Here is a 20,938-nt window from a genome sequence, read left to right as displayed (position 1 = left end):
GATCTATGTACAAATTAGAATTGTGCAATAGCAGAGCATGAGAGAGTTGACACATCATTGTTACACTGAATTTATTAGTTAAGTTATTGTTATTAAATGTTATTCCAATGTTATTAGTTATATTCCATTCCAATATGAATTCCAATGAATATTTTTTTTATGAATTAAAAACAACTATTGAAAACCCATTTTAAAGACTACTAAGATTTAAAATCTTGCATTATTCAAATAATATTTAGTGTAATTGTACGTAATGGGTTGTATGGAAAAGGTACAACAAAGAAAGAACAAAGAAAATGAATGTGCAGGTGAGTTAAAAAGAGGGACTTTACATAAAATCTCCTCAGTGCGGATATTAATGGTCAGATATTTTATTTAAATAATTAAAATAAGACAACTACACGCCCCTTTCCTAAAAACATTTCATGAAATAACTCAAGTGTAAACAGTAGCCATTTATTTTCCCTTTATAGTTTATTCGCCTAAGCATGATCTTCATTCACATACCAATTTTTATTCTCCAAAACGTTGCTTTTTTGTGTCAGCAATTAGACATTGTTCTTATTTACCCCCTAGTACCCTATATGGTGAGCCCTTTATGTCCTACCAGCCTAGTGTGTCGCACTCGCTAATGCTTCACAATGTATTTCTTTGTAGGCTATAGCCTTGAAATAATAATATAGCTTCAATAATTAATTGTCTTCCTTCTTCGACTCCCTGTATGGCTCTTGACCTACTTAGAGTGTTTATATGCTGTTTAATATGACAAATAGTTCTATTTGAAATTATGTTCGCTTCTTACCTTCACCTTTTCATGTTTATTCAAATACTCTTCATTCAAATCCATATGGTTTGGGTTTCGATACTTTTTAAAACCAGGTGGTCACAAAAATAGATGGGGTGTTGGTTAAATTGTGATTTTAATGAGTGGAGCGAATTTGGAGCGGTTTTTAGCGGAGAGGTTGGAAAAGATATGGAGCACGTCTGCTCACATGCTGTTGTCCACACATGACCTCCTATTTAAACGTCTAGTTTAGACCAGGGGTCAGCCTGCTGCTGTTTAAATGTCTAGTTTAGACCAGGGGTCAGCCTGCTGCTGTTTAAACGTCTAGTTTAGACCAGGGGTCAGCCTGCTACTGTTTAAACGTCTAGTTTAGACCAGGGTCAGCCTGCTGCTGTTTAAATGTCTAGTTTAGACCAGGGGTCAGCCTGCTACTGTTTAAACGTCTAGTTTAGACCAGGGGTCAGCCTGCTGCTGTTTAAACGTCTAGTTTAGACCAGGGGTCAGCCTGCTACTGTTTAAATGTCTAGTTTAGACCAGGGGTCAGCCTGCTGCTGTTTAAACGTCTAGTTTAGACCAGGGGTCAGCCTGCTGCTGTTTAAACGTCTAGTTTAGACCAGGGGTCAGCCTGCTACTGTTTAAACGTCTAGTTTAGACCAGGGGTCAGCCTGCTGCTGTTTAAACGTCTAGTTTAGACCAGGGGTCAGCCTGCTGCAGGTCCTGGAGAGCTACAGGATGTGCAGGGCAGGTTTTTGTTCCAGCCCAGCACTAACACACTAATTCAACTAATCCAGGTCTTGGTTGATCAGTTGTATCAGGCGTGTTAGTACCGGCTATAGGACCAAAGGCTACACCCTGGAACTCTCCAAGTTATCTCCCTGTGTGTGTATGATAGAGGGAGGGAGAGAGGAACTCTCCAAGTTATCTCCCTGTGTGTGTATGATAGAGGGAGGGAGAGAGGAACTCTCCAAGTTATCTCCCTGTGTGTATGATAGAGGGAGGGAGAGAGGAACTCTCCAAGTTATCTCCCTGTGTGTATGATAGAGGGAGGGAGAGAGGAACTCTCCAAGTTATCTCCCCTGTGTGTGTATGATAGAGGGAGGGAGAGAGGAACTCTCCAAGTTATCTCCCTGTGTGTGTATGATAGAGGGAGGGAGAGAGGAACTCTCCAAGTTATCTCCCTGTGTGTGTATGATAGAGGGAGGGAGAGAGGAACTCTCCAAGTTATCTCCCTGTGTGTGTATGATAGAGGGAGGGAGAGAGGAACTCTCCAAGTTGTGTGTGTGAGCGACGCTCTCATATGTTTAGAGAGATGTAGCTTCTCTCCTGACTAAGCTGATTACCTGCTTACTGTACGTACTACCTGCCTGCTGTGCTGATAATGCTTCAGGGGTAATGGGATGGAACTGGATCAGACACATAGCTGTGGTGAAGAGGTCAATGGAACTGGATCAGACACATAGCTGTGGTGAAGAGGTCAATGGAACTGGATCAGACACATAGCTGTAGCTGTGGTGAAGAGGTCAAGGGAACTGGATCAGACACATAGCTGTGGTGAAGAGGTCAATGGAACTGGATCAGACACATAGCTGTAGCTGTGGTGAAGAGGTCAATATATCCAAACGATGGAAAGGTCATGGAAATGTATGGGAAAAAGATCCCAGATCTCCTCATTGTCCCCCCAGCAAAATTAACCTACAGTTAGGCCATGTGTATTTCACACTATGTTGAGTTATAATGCTTGTATGGATGTCAACCCCAATATACAATATGTTCATGTCATCATCACCAATCAACTGCATTACAGTTAACAACAACAGACTATCACCACCCATTTCTGTATGCTAGCTATGCTACAGGACCAACTTAAACAAACAGAAGTTAGCATTTAGCAGTTACTTCTAAACCTGAAAAGGGACAACTTCTAAATGTTATGCAGCAAAAACAGACAAATATATCCAAATCAGACTTTAGTAACTACATTTTTATTTGTATTTATTATGGATCCCCGTTAGTTCCTGCCAAGGCAGCAGCTACTCTTCCTGGGGTTTATTATGGATCCCCATTAGTTCCTGCCAAGGCAGCAGCTACTCTTCCTGGGGTTTATTATGGATCCCTGTTAGTTCCTGCCAAGGCAGCAGCTACTCTTCCTGGGGTTTATTATGGATCCCCATTAGTTCCCTGCCAAGGCAGCAGCTACTCTTCCTGGGGTTTATTATGGATCCCCATTAGTTCCTGCCAAGGCAGCAGCTACTCTTCCTGGGGTTTATTATGGATCCCCATTAGTTCCTGCCAAGGCAGCAGCTACTCTTCCTGGGGTTTATTATGGATCCCCGTTAGTTCCTGCCAAGGCAGCAGCTACTCTTCCTGGGGTCCGGCAAAAATTAAGGCAGTTATACAATTTTAAAACCATTACAATACATTCATTACATAATTCACAACACACTAAGTGTGTGCCCTCAGGCCCCTACTCCACTACCACATATCTACAACACAACATCCATGTGTACGTGTGTGTATAGTACGTATTATATTATTATATTATATTATATACGTATGTTATCGTGTGTGTGTATGCATGTGTCTGTGCCTATGTTTGTGTTGCTTCACAGTCCCCGCTGTTCCATAAGGTGTATTTTTATTTGTTTAAATCTGATTCTACTGCTTGCATCAGTTACCTGATGTGGAATAGAGTTCCATGTAGTCATGGCTCTATGTAGTACTGTGCGCCTCCCATAGTCTGTTCTGGACTTGGGGACTGTGAAGAGACCTCTGGTGGCATATCTTGTGGGGTATGCATGGGCTAATCGTTTAAACAGACAGCTCTGTGCTTTCAACATGTCAATACCTCTCACAAATACAAGTAGTGATGAAGTAAATCACATTGTGGGCCTGTTACAACACATTAATACGGATTTTACGAATATCCACCTTGTTAGATCAGATTTGTTGACTGTGCACCAGTGACAGCGTCACAGCATCCTGTGTTCCATTGACCTCTTTACCCCATCTATGGTTTGGTAACATTCCATTCCTTCTATTCCAGTCATTACTATGAGATGTCCTCCTCACCAGCCTCCACTGATGGGTATAATATATAAAAGCATTGTATTGGTGGAGACATCGGCTAGTGAGATTTTCCACCATATTTCTTATACCAGTAATTTCCTTTCAAACCAGTGATAAAAGGAAGTGAACACTTTGGGAGAAAGGATAAATAATTGGGACATAGCCAGTGTCTTTAATTGAATTGGGACTTTAGCGAGTGTCATTAAGTTATATGATCGAACCCGGCTGTGGATATCACAAAGTGGGGCTTTAATTAATCACAGGTGATGCAGTAGATAGTGTCCTCTGTCCCCCACCACTACAACAGTAGATAGTGTCCTCTGTCCCCCACCACTACAACAGTAGATAGTGTCCTCTGTCCCCCACCACTACAACAGTAGATAGTGTCCTCTGTCCCCCACCACTACAACAGTAGATAGTGTCCTCTGTCCCCCACCAATACAACAGTAGATAGTGTCCTCTGTCCCCCACCAATACAACAGTAGATAGTGTCCTCAGTCCCCCACCACTACAACAGTAGATAGTGTCCTCAGTCCCCCACCACTACAACAGTAGATAGTGTCCTCTGTCCCCCACCACTACAACAGTAGATAGTGTCCTCTGTCCCCACCACTACAACAGTAGATAGTGTCCTCAGTCCCCAACCACTACAACAGTAGATAGTGTCCTCTGTCCCCCACCACTACAACAGTAGATAGTGTCCTCTGTCCCCCACCACTACAACAGTAGATAGTGTTCTCTGTCCCCCACCACTACAACAGTAGATAGTGTCCTCTGTCCTCCACCACTACAACAGTAGATAGTGTCCTCTGTCCCCCACCACTACAACAGTAGATAGTGTCCTCAGTCCCCCACCACTACAACAGTAGATAGTGTCCTCTGTCCCCCACCACTACAACAGTAGATAGTGTCCTCTGTCCCCCCACCACTACAACAGTAGATAGTGTCCTCAGTCCCCCACCACTACAACAGTAGATAGTGTCCTCAGTCCCCCACCACTACAACAGTAGATAGTGTCCTCAGTCCCCACCACTACAACAGTAGATAGTGTCCTCAGTCCCCCACCACTACAACAGTAGATAGTGTCCTCTGTCCCCCACCACTACAACAGTAGATAGTGTCCTCTGTCCCCCACCACTACAACAGTAGATAGTGTTCTCTGTCCCCCACCACTACAACAGTAGATAGTGTCCTCTGTCCCCCACCACTACAACAGTAGATAGTGTCCTCTGTCCCCCTGGGTATTAGGACTGGCAGTATGTTCTCTAGGCATTGCCGTGCTCAACTCAACAGTTTACAGTAACAGAAAGGGTGCCGGGTTCAAGAGGCATATAGTGGAAGAAAAGGGGAAACCTGTGCTCACTGTCGTAGTCTTTTAAAAGGCCAATCTGCAGTTGCTACATTCTTTTTTGGACTCATAGATTATTGATACATATACCCGTTGATTCTTGAAGAATATAACTTCTAAATGCCTCATGAGCTTAGTTCAACTGTCGTACCCCATCAGAACCCAGAAAATAAGCTTGTTTACTCCAATGTTTGTAAACAACATAAATGTAAACAAACCCTGTATAGTAACATGGTTTAAACTATCATTCTGATCTCATGGATGGTCAGTCCTTAAATACATAACTCTGTCTATGATTTGAGAGTGGTTACATTTCTCCAGCCCCATTGCTCAGGGTTTTTACTGGAACAGTGGCGGGGATTTCGCTTTGTTATTGTTTCTACTGCGGATTGCCCCTTTTAATCAGCAGAGGTCAAAGCAAACGGACTGGTTTTGGTGACAGCCTTCGTCAGCATTTCAGTATATTCCTTTTTCCTGTATGTTCTCTCGACTATATAACCCCACCTCTACAGAGAGGTATTAGACCTGGTCCGTTCTCTACAGAGAGGTATTAGACCTGGTCCGTTCTCTACAGAGAGGTATTGGACCTGGTCCGTTCTCTACAGAGAGGTATTAGACCTGGTCCGTTCTCTACAGAGAGGTATTAGACCTGGTCCGTTCTCTACAGAGAGGTATTAGACCTGGTCCGTTCTCTACAGAGAGGTATTAGACCTGGTCCGTTCTCTACAGAGAGGTATTAGACCTGGTCCGTTTCTCTACAGAGAGGTATTAGACCTGGTCCGTTCTCTACAGAGAGGTATTAGACCTGGTCCGTTCTCTACAGAGAGGTATTAGACCTGGTCCGTTCTCTACAGAGAGGTATTAGACCTGGTCCGTTCTCTACAGAGAGGTATTAGACCTGGTCCGTTCTCTACAGAGAGGTATTAGACCTGGTCCGTTCTCTACAGAGAGGTATTAGACCTGGTCCGTTCTCTACAGAGAGGCATTAGACCTGGTCCGTTCTCTACAGAGAGGTATTAGACCTGGTCCGTTCTCTACAGAGAGGCATTAGACCTGGTCCGTTCTCTACAGAGAGGTATTAGACCTGGTCCGTTCTCTACAGAGAGGTATTAGACCTGGTCCGTTCTCTACAGAGAGGTATTAGACCTGGTCCGTTCTCTACAGAGAGGTATTAGACCTGGTCCGTTCTCTACAGAGAGGTATTAGACCTGGTCCGTTCTCTACAGAGAGGTATTAGACCTGGTCCGTTCTCTACAGAGAGGTATTAGACCTGGTCCGTTCTCTACAGAGAGGTATTAGACCTGGTCCGTTCTCTACAGAGAGGTATTAGACCTGGTCCGTTCTCTACAGAGAGGCATTAGACCTGGTCCGTTCTCTACAGAGAGGTATTAGACCTGGTCCGTTCTCTACAGAGAGGCATTAGACCTGGTCCGTTCTCTACAGAGAGGTATTAGACCTGGTCCGTTCTCTACAGAGAGGTATTAGACCTGGTCCGTTCTCTACAGAGAGGTATTAGACCTGGTCCGTTCTCTACAGAGAGGTATTAGACCTGGTCCGTTCTCTACAGAGAGGCATTAGACCTGGTCCGTTCTCTACAGAGAGGCATTAGACCTGGTCCGTTCTCTACAGAGAGGTATTAGACCTGGTCCGTTCTCTACAGAGAGGTATTAGACCTGGTCCGTTCTCTGCAGAGAGGTATTAGACCTGGTCCGTTCTCTACAGAGAGGTATTAGACCTGGTCCGTTCTCTCACAGAGAGGTATTAGACCTGGTCCGTTCTCTACAGAGAGGTATTAGACCTGGTCCGTTCTCTACAGAGAGGCATTAGACCTGGTCCGTTCTCTACAGAGAGGCATTAGACCTGGTCCGTTCTCTACAGAGAGGTATTAGACCTGGTCCGTTCTCTACAGAGAGGTATTAGACCTGGTCCGTTCTCTACAGAGAGGTATTAACCTGGTCCGTTCTCTACAGAGAGGTATTAGACCTGGTCCGTTCTCTACAGAGAGGTATTAGACCTGGTCCGTTCTCTACAGAGAGGTATTAGACCTGGTCCGTTCTCTACAGAGAGGTATTAGACCTGGTCCGTTCTCTACAGAGAGGTATTAGACCTGGTCCGTTCTCTACAGAGAGGTATTAGACCTGGTCCGTTCTCTACAGAGAGGTATTAGACCTGGTCCGTTCTCTACAGAGAGGTATTAGACCTGGTCCGTTCTCTACAGAGAGGTATTAGACCTGGTCCGTTCTCTACAGAGAGGTATTAGACCTGGTCCGTTCTCTACAGAGAGGTATTAGACCTGGTCCGTTCTCTACAGAGAGGTATTAGACCTGGTCCGTTCTCTACAGAGAGGTATTAGACCTGGTCCGTTCTCTACAGAGAGGTATTAGACCTGGTCCGTTCTCTACAGAGAGGCATTAGACCTGGTCCGTTCTCTACAGAGAGGCATTAGACCTGGTCCGTTCTCTACAGAGAGGCATTAGACCTGGTCCGTTCTCTACAGAGAGGTATTAGACCTGGTCCGTTCTCTACAGAGAGGTATTAGACCTGGTCCGTTTCTCTACAGAGAGGTATTAGACCTGGTCCGTTCTCTACTGAGAGGTATTAGACCTGGTCCGTTCCTCTACAGAGAGGCATTAGACCTGGTCCGTTCTCTACAGAGAGGTATTAGACCTGGTCCGTTCTCTACAGAGAGGTATTAGACCTGGTCCGTTCTCTACAGAGAGGTATTAGACCTGGTCGGTTCTCTACAGAGAGGCATTAGACCTGGTCCGTTCTCTACAGAGAGGCATTAGACCTGGTCCGTTCTCTACAGAGAGGTATTAGACCTGGTCCGTTCTCTGCAGAGAGGTATTAGACCTGGTCCGTTCTCTACAGAGAGGTATTAGACCTGGTCCGTCTCTACAGAGAGGTATTAGACCTGGTCCGTTCTCTACAGAGAGGTATTAGACCTGGTCCGTTCTCTACAGAGAGGTATTAGACCTGGTCCGTTCTCTACAGAGAGGTATTAGGAGTAATGTACTTAATGATAAAACCCCAAACTGTAAATGAGATTGGGAAGACTGACTGAGACTGTGGCTTACACAGCTCACACTGCCTTGGTATGGCCAACCCTCACACACATGCAAGTATATACGTACACACACACACACACACACACACACACACACACACACACACGTCTGTGTATATACACACATACGCCCAAATGGCAGAGAACCAGGAGTGTGTCTGAAAAGCCCTGATTCAACAAGACCTGAGACATGTCATTACAGCAGCCGCCTCCACACACACATTTTTGGCATTTCTCAAACTTTTGCTCAGAAGCGTTGCCTCGTGTGTGTGATCTATGCCATGCCCCAGGGTAAGGGTTTTTCTCCAGTCTCAGCGTTTCTCCAGTCTTTCATGTCTCCCTCCTCTGTTCACTCATCCGCTCCCTCCTCCGCTCACTCCCTCTCTTTATCTGTGAGCTCAGATAAGGGTAGAAGACGGGTCACTCACTCTCTGTCCTCTCTCTCTCTCTCTCTCTCTCTCTCTCTCTCTCTCTACATCTCTACATCTCTCTCTCCACCTCTCTCTCTACATCTCTCTCTCTCTCTCTCTCTCTCTCTCTCTCTCTCTCTCTCTCCTGTCTCTCACTCTCTCTCTCTCTCTCTCTCTCTCTCTCTCTCTCTCTCTCTCTCTCTCTCTCTCTCTCTCTCTCTCTCTCTCTCTCTCCTGTCTCTCACTCTCTCTCTCACTATCTCTCTCTCTCTCTCTCTCTCTCTCTCTCTCCTGTCTCTCTCTCTCTCACACACTATCTCTCTCTCTCCTCTCTCACACTATCTCTCTCTCTCTCTCTCTCTCTCTCTCCCTCTCTCTCCTCTCTCTCTCTCTCTCTCTCTCTCTCTCTCTCTCCTGTCTCTCACTCTCTCTCTCTCCTGTCTCTCACTCTCTCTCTCTCCTCTCTCTCTCTCTCTCTCTCTCTCTCTCTCTCTCTCTCTCTCTCTCTCTCTCTCTCTCTCTCTCTCTCTCTCTCTCTCTCTCTCTCTCTCTCTCTCTCTCTCTCTCTCTCTCTCTCTCTCTCCTCTCTCTCTCTCTCTCTCTCTCTCTCTCTCTCTCTCTCTCTCTCTCTCTCTCTCTCTCTCTCTCCTGTCTCTCACTCTCTCTCTCTCTCTCTCTTTCTTTCTCTCTCTCCTCTCTCTCTCTCTCTCTCTCTCTCTCTCTCTCTCTCTCTCTCTCTCTCTCTCTCTCTCTCTCTCTCTCTCTCTCTCTCTCTCTCTCTCTCTCTCTCTCTCTCTCTCTCTCTCTCTCTCCTTTCCCTTCACTAGGTGGCAGTACTACCTAAAAGCAAGATGACCAGAACTCAGTCTGACACACTTGATGGATGGCACAGACATAGAAATAGATAGAATAAATGCCATACAGTATACCTGAGACGAGATTAATCCCAAAATCACAATCCTAAGAATGGCTAATTTTCCCTGCCAGTTCCCTTCCTTATCACCAATACTTTACATGCACAAAGTAGTGTCTCCAGTTGGGCGCTACTTATTCAGTCTAACAAGGGATAGTACTAGTAGCCCCTTAGAGAGAACAACCCTGCTTTGTTTAAAGTCTCCTCTCAACAAACAATGCAACCTGGTCTCAGAGCATTTCATATTGTTCTTTACGTGTACCCGAGACACTCCATTTAGTATGTTATGGTTACATTTACATTTTAGTCATTTAGCAGACTAAAGTGAGTGCATAAATTTTTCATACTGGCCCCCCGTGGGAATCGAACCCACAACCCTGGCGTTGCAAGCGCCACGCTCTACCAACTGAGCTACAGGAGGGCCTTCATAAGACAGATGGTTACTTAAGGAGGGTGGTTGGTCGGGGTGGATGGGTGAACGTGAACGTCTAGCAACCCAAAGGTTGCGAGTTCGAATATTATTCAGGACAATTTTAGCTAATTAGCAACTTTTCAACTACTTACTACTTTTTTGCTACTTTTCAACAACATGGCATGTTAGCTAACCCTTCCCCTAAACCTAACCTTAACCCTTCACCTAACACTAACCGTTTTAGCTAACCCTAACCATTTAACCTAACCCCTAGCCTAGCTAACGTTAGCGAGCTAGCTAACGTTAGCCAACTACCTACAATTCGTAACATATCATACGTTTTTGCAACTTGGTAACCTATTGTAAGTTTAGCAAATTCGTAATTTGTAACATATCATACTAAATGGGTGATGGCCATCCACAAAATAATACATATCATACAAAACGTAACATATCATACTAAAAAGAGTACCTCGGTTTTACATAAAGAGTAATACGAAGTGCTCTGAGACCAGCTTGAACAAAGACACGACGGTCTTTTCTTTCACCGGGGAAAAATGTGTACAGCTACAGAAGACATCAGTAACCAAGTAACGGATGTAAAAAAGACTGGTGTCATTTCGTGTGTATCGTTCTTATTGGTAGATACATGTATTTCCTGCTCAGAGAAAGTTAGAGCGAGAGAAGAGACGCAGGAGAAATAGCTTAATTTCTGCGCAAGAAAAGTTTTACAGAACAAGTGTCCTTTACAGAACAAGTGTCCTTTGCTAACATACTGGTAGAAAGGTAAGAGTAATCGTTTGTCATCTAAGGCAACAGTATAATGTTGTTTTGCTTAGGTTTGAGGTTTGTGTATTACATTTTTAAATGTTTAATATGTTGTTTCAAGGAAGGTTTTAGTTCTCCACATATCAACAGGAATTGTAAATACGGATTGACAGTAGAGGGAGCCATTCAACTCTTGGAAGCTATATAAAAAAAATTATTCAGTTGGGACTCTTCTCCCCTTCTCCTGTAACCTCTGTTTACAGCTAAGGATTCTTTGATCGACAGCAATACCCACCGCACACCAAGGTGTTTTGGTGGTAAATGGTCGGGTGATTTAAATGTAAATGGGGCGGCAGGTAGCTTAGTGGTTAAGAGCGTTGTGCCAGTAACCGAAAAGTCGCTGGTTCTAATCCCCGAGCCGACTAGGTGAAAAATCTGTCGATGTGCCCTTGAGCAAGGCCCTTAACCCTAATTGCTCCTGTAAATCGCTCTGGATAAGAGCGTCTGCTAAATGACTAAAATGTAAATGTGATTGACGCAGCTGCAGAGATTTGGTCGTCTGAGGCGCGGTGACCGTCTATAGACGATGTCACACGCATTGATAACGATGAGGGAAAGCACCTGATATCAAAAAGCCTGCTTTAGGCCTATCTGGAAACGGTTTTTGTACTTTTGAAAGACATCAGATACAGAAAAAACTTTCCTCATTCGGTTTGTGTTCTCTCTACACTGCGACCCCTTTTTAAATGTTGCTCTAAATGATAACAACAAACGCTCTCCCCCACTTATTGAGTGTACACTCGTTTCTCTATTGAGGGCATATTGAGGTCAGGTTTAGGTAGTGATTTAGGTGGAGGAACAAGTAGGGCCTGAACCAGAGACCCTGTCAGCAGACCCCTGCCTTTCTCTAATGGCAAGTGATGGGTCGTTCGCGAACGAACGGCTCTTTTTCAACGGATCTTTTTGGTGAACGTAGGGAACCGAATCGCATCGGTGAAAGACATTCATTTGGCTCCCTGATTGGCACACTGCTATTATTGCTTTTTGAACTCATAACAATGTGTTTCTGCAGATAAATTACCAAATGATTCTCTAAAGAGGGTGAATCCCTCATAACAATCTCCACAGTGGCGCAGTGCATAAGGCACTGCATCGCAGTGCTAGCTGTGCCACTAGAGATCCTGGTTCGAGTCCAGGCTCTGTCGCAGCCGGCCGCGACCGGGAGACCCATGGGCGGCGCACAATTGGTCCAACGTAGGGGAGGGTTTGGCCGGCAGGGATGTGGGTTCGTTTCCCATGGGAAAAAATAAACAAAACATGTATGCATAAACAAAACATGTATGCATTCACTAACTGTAAGTCGCTCTGGATAAGAGCGTCTGCTAAATGACTAAAATGTAAATGTAAACAATGTGTTTCTGCAGATAAATTACCAAATGATTCTCTAAAGAATTGCAAAATTATTCTCTAAAGAGGGTGAATCACTCAAAACAATGAATCCTCACTGCAGAAACAATAAATCGTGGGGAGAGCGTGTCAACCTTGTCCAAGCTGATATTTTCAGTACAGGCATCTAATAATTTGGCCAGCAAAAAATGTATTTGATCCCGCATTTCACGATCTGACATAATGGTAGCCTACCTTTTGGGCTTTAGATAGATTATTAAGCCTTTTGAACAAAGAGCCGTTTGGGAGCCATCCCTACGCATTTAAACAGCACCCTAGATTGGTCCCATCCCTACGTAGGTGTTTAAACAGCACCCTAGATATATCCCATCCCTAAGTAGGTGTTTAAACAGCACCCTAGATATATCCCATCCCTACGTAGGTGTTTAAACAGCACCCTAGATATATCCCATCCCTACGCATTTAACAGCACCCTAGATTGGTCCCATCCCTAAGTAGGTGTTTAAACAGCACCCTAGATATATCCCATCCCTACGTAGGTATTTAAACAGCACCCTAGATATATCTCATCCCTAAGTAGGTGTTTAAACAGCACCCTAGATATATCCCATCCCTAAGTAGGTGTTTAAACAGCACCCTAGATATATCCCATCCCTAAGTAGGTGTTTAAACAGCACCCTAGATATATCCCATCCCTAAGTAGGTGTTTAAACAGCACCCTAGATATATCCCATCCCTAAGTAGGTGTTTAAACAGCACCCTAGATATATCCCATCCCTAAGTAGGTGTTTAAACAGCACCCTAGATATATCCCATCCCTAAGTAGGTGTTTAAACAGCACCCTAGATATATCCCATCCCTAAGTAGGTGTTTAAACAGCACCCTAGATATATCCCATCCCTAAGTAGGTGTTTAAACAGCACCCTAGATATATCCCATCCCTAAGTAGGTGTTTAAACAGCACCCTAGATATATCCCATCCCTAAGTAGGTGTTTAAACAGCACCCTAGATATATCCCATCCCTAAGTAGGTGTTTAAACAGCACCCTAGATATATCCCATCCCTAAGTAGGTGTTTAAACAGCACCCTAGATATATCCCATCCCTAAGTAGGTGTTTAAACAGCACCCTAGATATATCCCATCCCTAAGTAGGTGTTTAAACAGCACCCTAGATATATCCCATCCCTAAGTAGGTGTTTAAACAGCACCCTAGATATATCCCATCCCTAAGTAGGTGTTTAAACAGCACCCTAGATATATCCCATCCCTAAGTAGGTGTTTAAACAGCACCCTAGATATATCCCATCCCTAAGTAGGTGTTTAAACAGCACCCTAGATATATCCCATCCCTAAGTAGGTGTTTAAACAGCACCCTAGATATATCCCATCCCTAAGTAGGTGTTTAAACAGCACCCTAGTAGGCCTAGAGGGCCGTGACATGTGCTTTAGCCTCACTGACATCAGCACTCTGCTCGTATCCTAAATGGCACCCTACTAAGGTTGGCACCCTACTAAGGTTGGCTCCGTACCAGTGTCGTGGTAAGGAAGCGAAACATGAAGCGCACTGGAATTTCCTGAGGAAAACAGTCCTAATGTTGGAAACAAACAGCTGTATGTTGTCGCCCAGAATCACGTTTCTGTTCCAAACAGCTGTACGTCTCCCGAGTGGCGCAGCGGTCTAAGGCACTGCATCACAGTGCTAGCTGTGCCACTAGAGATCCTGGTTCGAGCCCAGGCTCTGTCGTAGCCGGCCGCGACCGGGAGACCCATGGGGCGGCGCACAATTTGCCCAGCGTCGTCGAGGGTAGGGGAGGGAATGGCCGGCAGGGATGTAGCTCAGTTGGTAGAGCATGGCGTTTGCAACCCCAGGGTTGTGGGTTCGATTCCCACGGTGGGCCAGTATGAAAACAATTTAAAATATATAATAATAATGTATGCACTCGCTAACTGTAAGTCGCTCTGGATAAGAGCGTCTGCTAATTGACTAAAATGTAATGTAAATGTATGTTGTCACCCAGAATCACGTTTCTGTCCCGAGCTATAGACTATATGCTCCATAGGTTCTGAAGGACCAGAGAGTTTAGTCTGCTTTGGGTTTTCCTTTTTACCAAAGAAAATCATGTATCGTGGTATCACCATACTGGTATAGTGAAAACCCTACACCCTATTCCCTGTGGGCCCTGGTCAAAAGTAGTACACTATACAGGGAGCCATTTAGGACACAGACTCTGACCACCTCCTGAGTTTAGACACAGATTGATGAAACAGATTGACTTTAAAGAGAAGATTCACCCTCATTACATTTATAGGACTATTTATTATTCATCTGAATAATCCTACATTATTGATGTTAAACGCTGGTCAGAAATATCTGGTCGAGGGTAGAAGGGGTTGCCAAGACCTGCCGCTCCAAGTGGCACTCTATTCCCTTTGGCCGATGCCCGTAGGATCCAGATTTTTCACCTAGTCGGCTCGGGGATTAGAACCAGCAACCTTTCGGTTACTGGCACAACGCTCTTAACCACTAAGCTACCTGCCGCCCCCTGTACTATATTGGGGAATAGCAGGGGCCCATTTGGGAGGCAGTTCGCCCCTAGAGACACTGATCTAAGGCCGGTTTTATGTTCTGCCCTCCAATGGTTAATGTTGGTGTTGGGGGAAGAGGAAGCTGATCCGAGATCTGTAGTTAAGGTTGGTATTGGGGGAGGGGAAGCTGATCCGAGATCTGTAGTTACGGTTGGTGTTGGGGGAGGGGAAGCTGATCCGAGATCTCTAGTTACGGTTGGTGTTGGGGGAGGGGAAGCTGATCCGAGATCTGTAGTTACGGTTGGTGTTGGGGGAGGGGAAGCTGATCCGAGATCTCTAGTTACGGTTGGTGTTGGGGGAGGGAACTGATCCGAGATCTCTAGTTACGGTTGGTGTTGGGGAGGGGGAAGCTGATCCGAGATCTGTAGTTACGGTTGGTGTTGGGGGAGGGAAGCTGATCCGAGATCTGTAGTTACGGTTGGTGTTGGGGGAGGGGAAGCTGATCCGAGATCTGTAGTTACGGTTGGTGTTGGGGGAGGGGAAGCTGATCCGAGATCTGTAGTTACGGTTGGTGTTGGGGGAGGGGGAAGCTGATCCGAGATCTGTAGTTACGGTTGGTGTTGGGGGAGGGGGAAGCTGATCCGAGATCTGTAGTTACGGTTGGTGTTGGGGAGGGGAAGCTGATCCGAGATCTGTAGTTACGAGTTGGTGTTGGGGAGGGGAAGCTGATCCGAGATCTGTAGTTACGGTTGGTGTTGGGGGAGGGGGAAGCTGATCCGAGATCTGTAGTTACGGTTGGTGTTGGGGAGGGGAAGCTGATCCGAGATCTGTAGTTACGGTTGGTGTTGGGGAGGGGGAAGCTGATCCGAGATCTGTAGTTACGGTTGGTGTTGGGGGAGGGGGAAGCTGATCCGAGATCTGTAGTTACGGTTGGTGTTGGGGGAGGGGGAAGCTGATCCGAGATCTGTAGTTACGGTTGGTGTTGGGGAGGGAAGCTGATCCGAGATCTGTAGTTACGGTTGGTGTTGGGGGAGGGGAAGCTGATCCGAGATCTGTAGTTACGGTTGGTGTTGGGGGAGGGGGAAGCTGATCCGAGATCTGTAGTTACGGTTGGTGTTGGGGGGGGGGGGAAGCTGATCCGAGATCTGTAGTTACGGTTGGTGTTGGGGGAGGGGAAGCTGATCCGAGATCTGTAGTTACGGTTGGTGTTGGGGGAGGGGAAGCTGATCCTAGATCTTTAGTTAAGGTTGGTGTTGGGGGAGGGGGGAAGCTGATCCGAGATCTGTAGTTACGGTTGGTGTTGGGGGGGGGAAGCTGATCCTAGATCTTTAGTTAAGGTTGGTGTTGGGGGAGGGGGAAGCTGATCCGAGATCTGTAGTTATGGTTGGTGTTGGGGGAGGGAAGCTGATCCTAGATCTTTAGTTAAGGTTGGTGTTGGGGGAGGGGGAAGCTGATCCTAGATCTTTAGTTAAGGTTGGTGTTGGGGGAGGGGGAAGCTGATCCGAGATCTGTAGTTATGGTTGGTGTTGGGGGAGGGGAAGCTGATCCTAGATCTTTAGTTAAGGTTGGTGTTGGGGGAGGGGGAAGCTGATCCTAGATCTTTAGTTAAGGTTGGTGTTGGGGGAGGGGGAAGCTGATCCGAGATCTGTAGTTACGGTTGGTGTTGGGGGAGGGGAAGCTGATCCGAGATCTGTAGTTATGGTTGGTGTTGGGGGAGGGGAAGCTGATCCTAGATCTGTAGTTATGGTTGGTGTTGGGGGAGGGGGAAGCTGATCCGAGATCTGTAGTTACGGTTGGTGTTGGGGGAGGGGGAAGCTGATCCGAGATCTGTAGTTATGGTTGGTGTTGGGGGAGGGGAAGCTGATCCTAGATCTTTAGTTAAGGTTGGTGTTGGGGGAGGGGGAAGCTGATCCTAGATCTTTAGTTAAGGTTGGTGTTGGGGGAGGGGGAAGCTGATCCGAGATCTGTAGTTATGGTTGGTGTTGGGGGAGGGAAGCTGATCCTAGATCTTTAGTTAAGGTTGGTGTTGGGGGAGGGGGAAGCTGATCCTAGATCTTTAGTTAAGGTTGGTGTTGGGGGAGGGGGAAGCTGATCCGAGATCTGTAGTTACGGTTGGTGTTGGGGGAGGGAAGCTGATCCGAGATCTGTAGTTATGGTTGGTGTTGGGGGAGGGAAGCTGATCCTAGATCTGTAGTTATGGTTGGTGTTGGGGAGGGGGAAGCTGATCCGAGATCTGTAGTTACGGTTGGTGTTGGGGGAGGGGGAAGCTGATCCGAGATCTGTAGTTAAGGTTGGTGTTGGGGGAGGGGGAAGCTGATCCTAGATCTCTAGTTAAGGTTGGTGTTGGGGGAGGGGGAAGCTGATCCGAGATCTGTAGTTACGGTTGGTGTTGGGGGAGGGGAAGCTGATCCTAGATCTGTAGTTATGGTTGGTGTTGGGGGAGGGGGGAAGCTGATCCGAGATCTGTAGTTATGGTTGGTGTTGGGGGAGGGGAAGCTGATCCGAGATCTGTAGTTAAGGTTAGTATTGGGGGAGGGGGGAGCTGATCCGAGATCTGTAGTTAAGGTTAGTATTGGGGGAGGGGGAGCTGATCCGAGATCTGTAGTTAAGGTTAGTATTGGGGGAGGGGGAAGCTGATCCGAGATCTGTAGTTACGGTTAGTATTGGGGGAGGGGGGAGCTGATCCGAGATCTGTAGTTAAGGTTAGTATTGGGGGAGGGGAAGCTGATCCGAGATCTGTAGTTATGGTTAGTATTGGGGGAGGGGAAGCTGATCCGAGATCTGTATCTGAAGACAGCTGAAGATCATGGTGGAGAGGAGAGAGGTCAGTTGAAATGTTGTTAACACTTTGAGTCAGTCTGTGGAAAAATGGCCGCAGAGAAAGACATAATGTGTTATGAGTTGATAATAAATGATTATAAGGGAATATTATATCTTACTATGATAAGTATATATAAGAACTAAGTTATAACCAGTAATAATGTATTCAAGTCTTTTCTGTCAGCAGTTGATATTGTTGATCAACCCACTGTTGAGAAATGTAGGTCTGGCTTCCTCTTTTGAGTCAGTGTGTGTGTGTGTGTGTGCTTGCATACGTGTGTGTGTGTGTGTCTTCCGCCCCTTTGAAAGTCTTTTTTTGGCATCTTCATTTCATTTCCTCCTGAACTGTAGCTAGCAGAAACACCAGTCAGACCAGCTTCTCACGCTCTCACCAGCCTCACTGAACACTGAACAGGCCTACAAACAAGCTCACAGTCCTGGAGAATTATTGTTCTTGATCCAATCGGTGTATGTGTCTTAATATCTCCTATCTGACCAGCTCTCTATACCAGCCCCTGAGATTCCTTAAACTAGTATATTAACCCCTATCTGACCAGCCCTCTATACCAGTCCCAGAGACTCCTTAAACTAGTATATTAACCCCTATCTGACCAGCCCTCTATACCAGCCCCAGAGACTCCTTAAACTAGTATATTAACCCCTATCTGACCAGCCCTCTATACCAGCCCCTGAGACTCCTTAAACTAGTATATTAACCCCTATCTGACCAGCCCTCTATACCAGCCCCTGAGACTCCTTAAACTAGTTTATTAACCCCTATCTGACCAGCCCTCTATACCAGCCCCTGAGACTCCTTAAACTAGTTTATTAACCCCTATCTGACCAGCCCTCTATACCAGCCCCTGAGACTCCTTAAACCTCTTAAGGATCTGACCCTTTTTTTCAATTTTCGCCTAAAATGACATACCCAAATCTAACTGCCTGTAGCTCAGGACATGAAGCAAGGATATGCATATTATTGATACCATTTGAAAGGAAACACTTTGAAGTGTGTGGAAGTGTGAAATTAATGTAGGAGAATATAACACATTAGATCTGGTAAAAGATAATGCAAACAAAAAAAACATGGCGTTTTCTATTATTTATTTTGTTGCATCATCTTTGAAATGCAAGAGAAAGGCCAGACAGTGATGTAGGATTCTAGATGTAATTTAGATGTTGTCCACCAGATGGCAGCAGCGCACGTGCAACGTTTTAGACTGATCCAGTGAAGAATGACATCACTACAAAATATTTTGTATCAAGTCTGCCAGGAGTTTTCCCAAATGTGCTGAATTGGTTTTCAAGTACATAACAATAGAGAACATACAAACATGCTATGGTAATACACAATTTAAGTTTGCACACTCCCAGGAATGTCATAAATGATGGATCATTAGCTTCCCTACAGAAAAGACAATAACCTTCACACATCTAGATGGCCGGGTGGGGTGGGTGTGGAGTCAGAGTTGATTTTTCAAACAAAACGACACTACATTTTATCTCTGCGACCCTCAGGATGACAAATCAGAGCAAGATTACTGAATATAAGTACATTATTTACCTTCAGAGCTGAATGTAACAAACCAGTTGTCCAAACTTTTGACTGGTACTGTACATTAAGTGTACAAAACATCAGGAACACCTGCTCTTTCCATGACATAGACTGACCAGGTGAATCCAGGTGAAAGCTATGATCCCTTATTGATGTCACTTGTTAAATCCACTTCAATCAGTGTAGATGAAGGGGAGGAGACATGTTAAAGAAGGGTTTTTGAGCCTTGAGACATGGATTGTGTATGTGTGCCATTCAGAGGGTGAATGGGCAAGACAAAAGATTGAATTGCCTTTGAACGGGTATGGTAGTAGGTGCCAGGCGCACCGGTTTGTGTGTCAAGAACTGCAACGCTGCTGGGTTTTTCACGCTCAGCTTTTTCCAGTGTGTATCAAGAATGGTCCACCACCCAAAGGACATCCAGCCAACTTGACACTACTGTGGGAACCATTGGAGTCAACATGGGCCAGCATCCCTGTGTAATGCTTTCGGCATCTTGTAGAGTCCATGCCCCGACGAATTGAGGCAGTTCTGAGGGCAAAAGGGAATCAATATTAGTTATTGTTCAAGTTTGTACACAGTGTATAATGGTGTGTATAGACAGTATGGGCAGTATATGAATAGAAAAGGTGATGTTCAGCAGTAGTTATATAGGATGAGCCTTGACTAGAATACAGCATATACATATGAAGTAGGTGAAACAGTATGTAAACATTATTAAAGTAACCGGTGTTCAATGACTCTATGAACATAGGGCAGCAGTCTCTAAGGTGCAGGGTAGAGTATCGGGTGGTAGTCGGCTAGTGACAGTGGTAGTGGGGTGAACAGGCCAGGGCTCGGGTGGCTGAGGTCCTTGAAAACTGATTACCAATATAATTAGAACAGTAAACAAGTAATTTTGTTTCATAAAAAAAAAATTACTGTTCTAATTATTTTGGTAACCAGTTTATAATAGCAACAAGGCACCTCTGGGAGCAGGGTGAACAGGATGTGGCTGAGGTCCTTGATGATCTTCTTGGCCTTCCTGTGACACCGGGTGCTGTAGATGTCCTGGAGGGCAGGCAGTGTGCCCCCGGTGATGCTTTGCGCTGACCGCACCACCCTCTGGAGAGCCCTGCGGTTGCGGATGGTGCAATTGCCGTACCAAGTGGTGATACAGCTGACAGGATGCTCTCAATGGTGCATCTGTAGAAGTTTTGTGAGGGTCTTAGGCACCAAGCAGAATTTCTTCAGCCTCCTGAGGTTGGCGCTGTTGCGCTTTCTTCACCACGCTGTCGGTGTGGGGGGACGCCGAGGAACTTGAGGCTTTTGACCCTCTCCACTGCAGCACCGTCGATGAGAGAAAAAAAATAAATAACATTTAGCTCGACATGAAATTACTTCACCAAAGGATAGAGCAGTTTTCTATGGAGCGGGAAAGCTATGTACATGCATTGGACAGAGAAGTGTAGTGTAGGATACAAGATGCGACTGAAATATTGCAGGAGAGCGCTGGGCATGTTGTTCTTATCTGAATTAGGCCAACAAAATTAGACCTATGGAGGAATGGCTTCTATGAAGGAACTTTGAATGTCTTTGAACTTCATGGAGTTGGCTTAACTAACGTTGGACCAGCGCTAACCCTAAATCAGGACTCTGTTCCATTCCATTACCCATAATACCGCCTTGAGTTTTCGAGAGCTAGACCAGAGCTAGCTAGCTAGCTAACAAGCTTGTGTGCACAGCGGCACCAGAATTAAAATAAAAACACGTCTTACCTTTTTTTATAGTAAATAAAGCCAATGTAAAACGTGATAACTATAGTATCCTTAACTAGCATTGAAAAAGTTAATCCATTCTTTAATTAAAAATCTCTCATTA

General features: G+C 45.5%; 1 protein-coding gene across 1 annotated transcript in view; it reads left to right on the top strand.

Moving 5' to 3' along the window:
* The first annotated feature begins 10,592 nt into the window (after positions 1 to 10,592).
* Positions 10,593 to 20,938, top strand: part of arhgdig (Rho GDP dissociation inhibitor (GDI) gamma) — a 57,360-nt gene continuing 47,014 nt past the window's right edge. The window contains exon 1 of the mRNA XM_041864331.2: positions 10,593 to 10,786. The gene's annotated coding sequence lies outside the window, so the exon portion shown is untranslated. The remainder of the gene's footprint in view (positions 10,787 to 20,938) is intronic.

Source organism: Coregonus clupeaformis, chromosome 6 (assembly GCF_020615455.1).
Source record: "Coregonus clupeaformis isolate EN_2021a chromosome 6, ASM2061545v1, whole genome shotgun sequence".
Lineage (NCBI taxonomy): Eukaryota > Metazoa > Chordata > Actinopteri > Salmoniformes > Salmonidae > Coregonus > Coregonus clupeaformis.
This window is presented reverse-complemented; position numbering and strand designations above follow the sequence as displayed.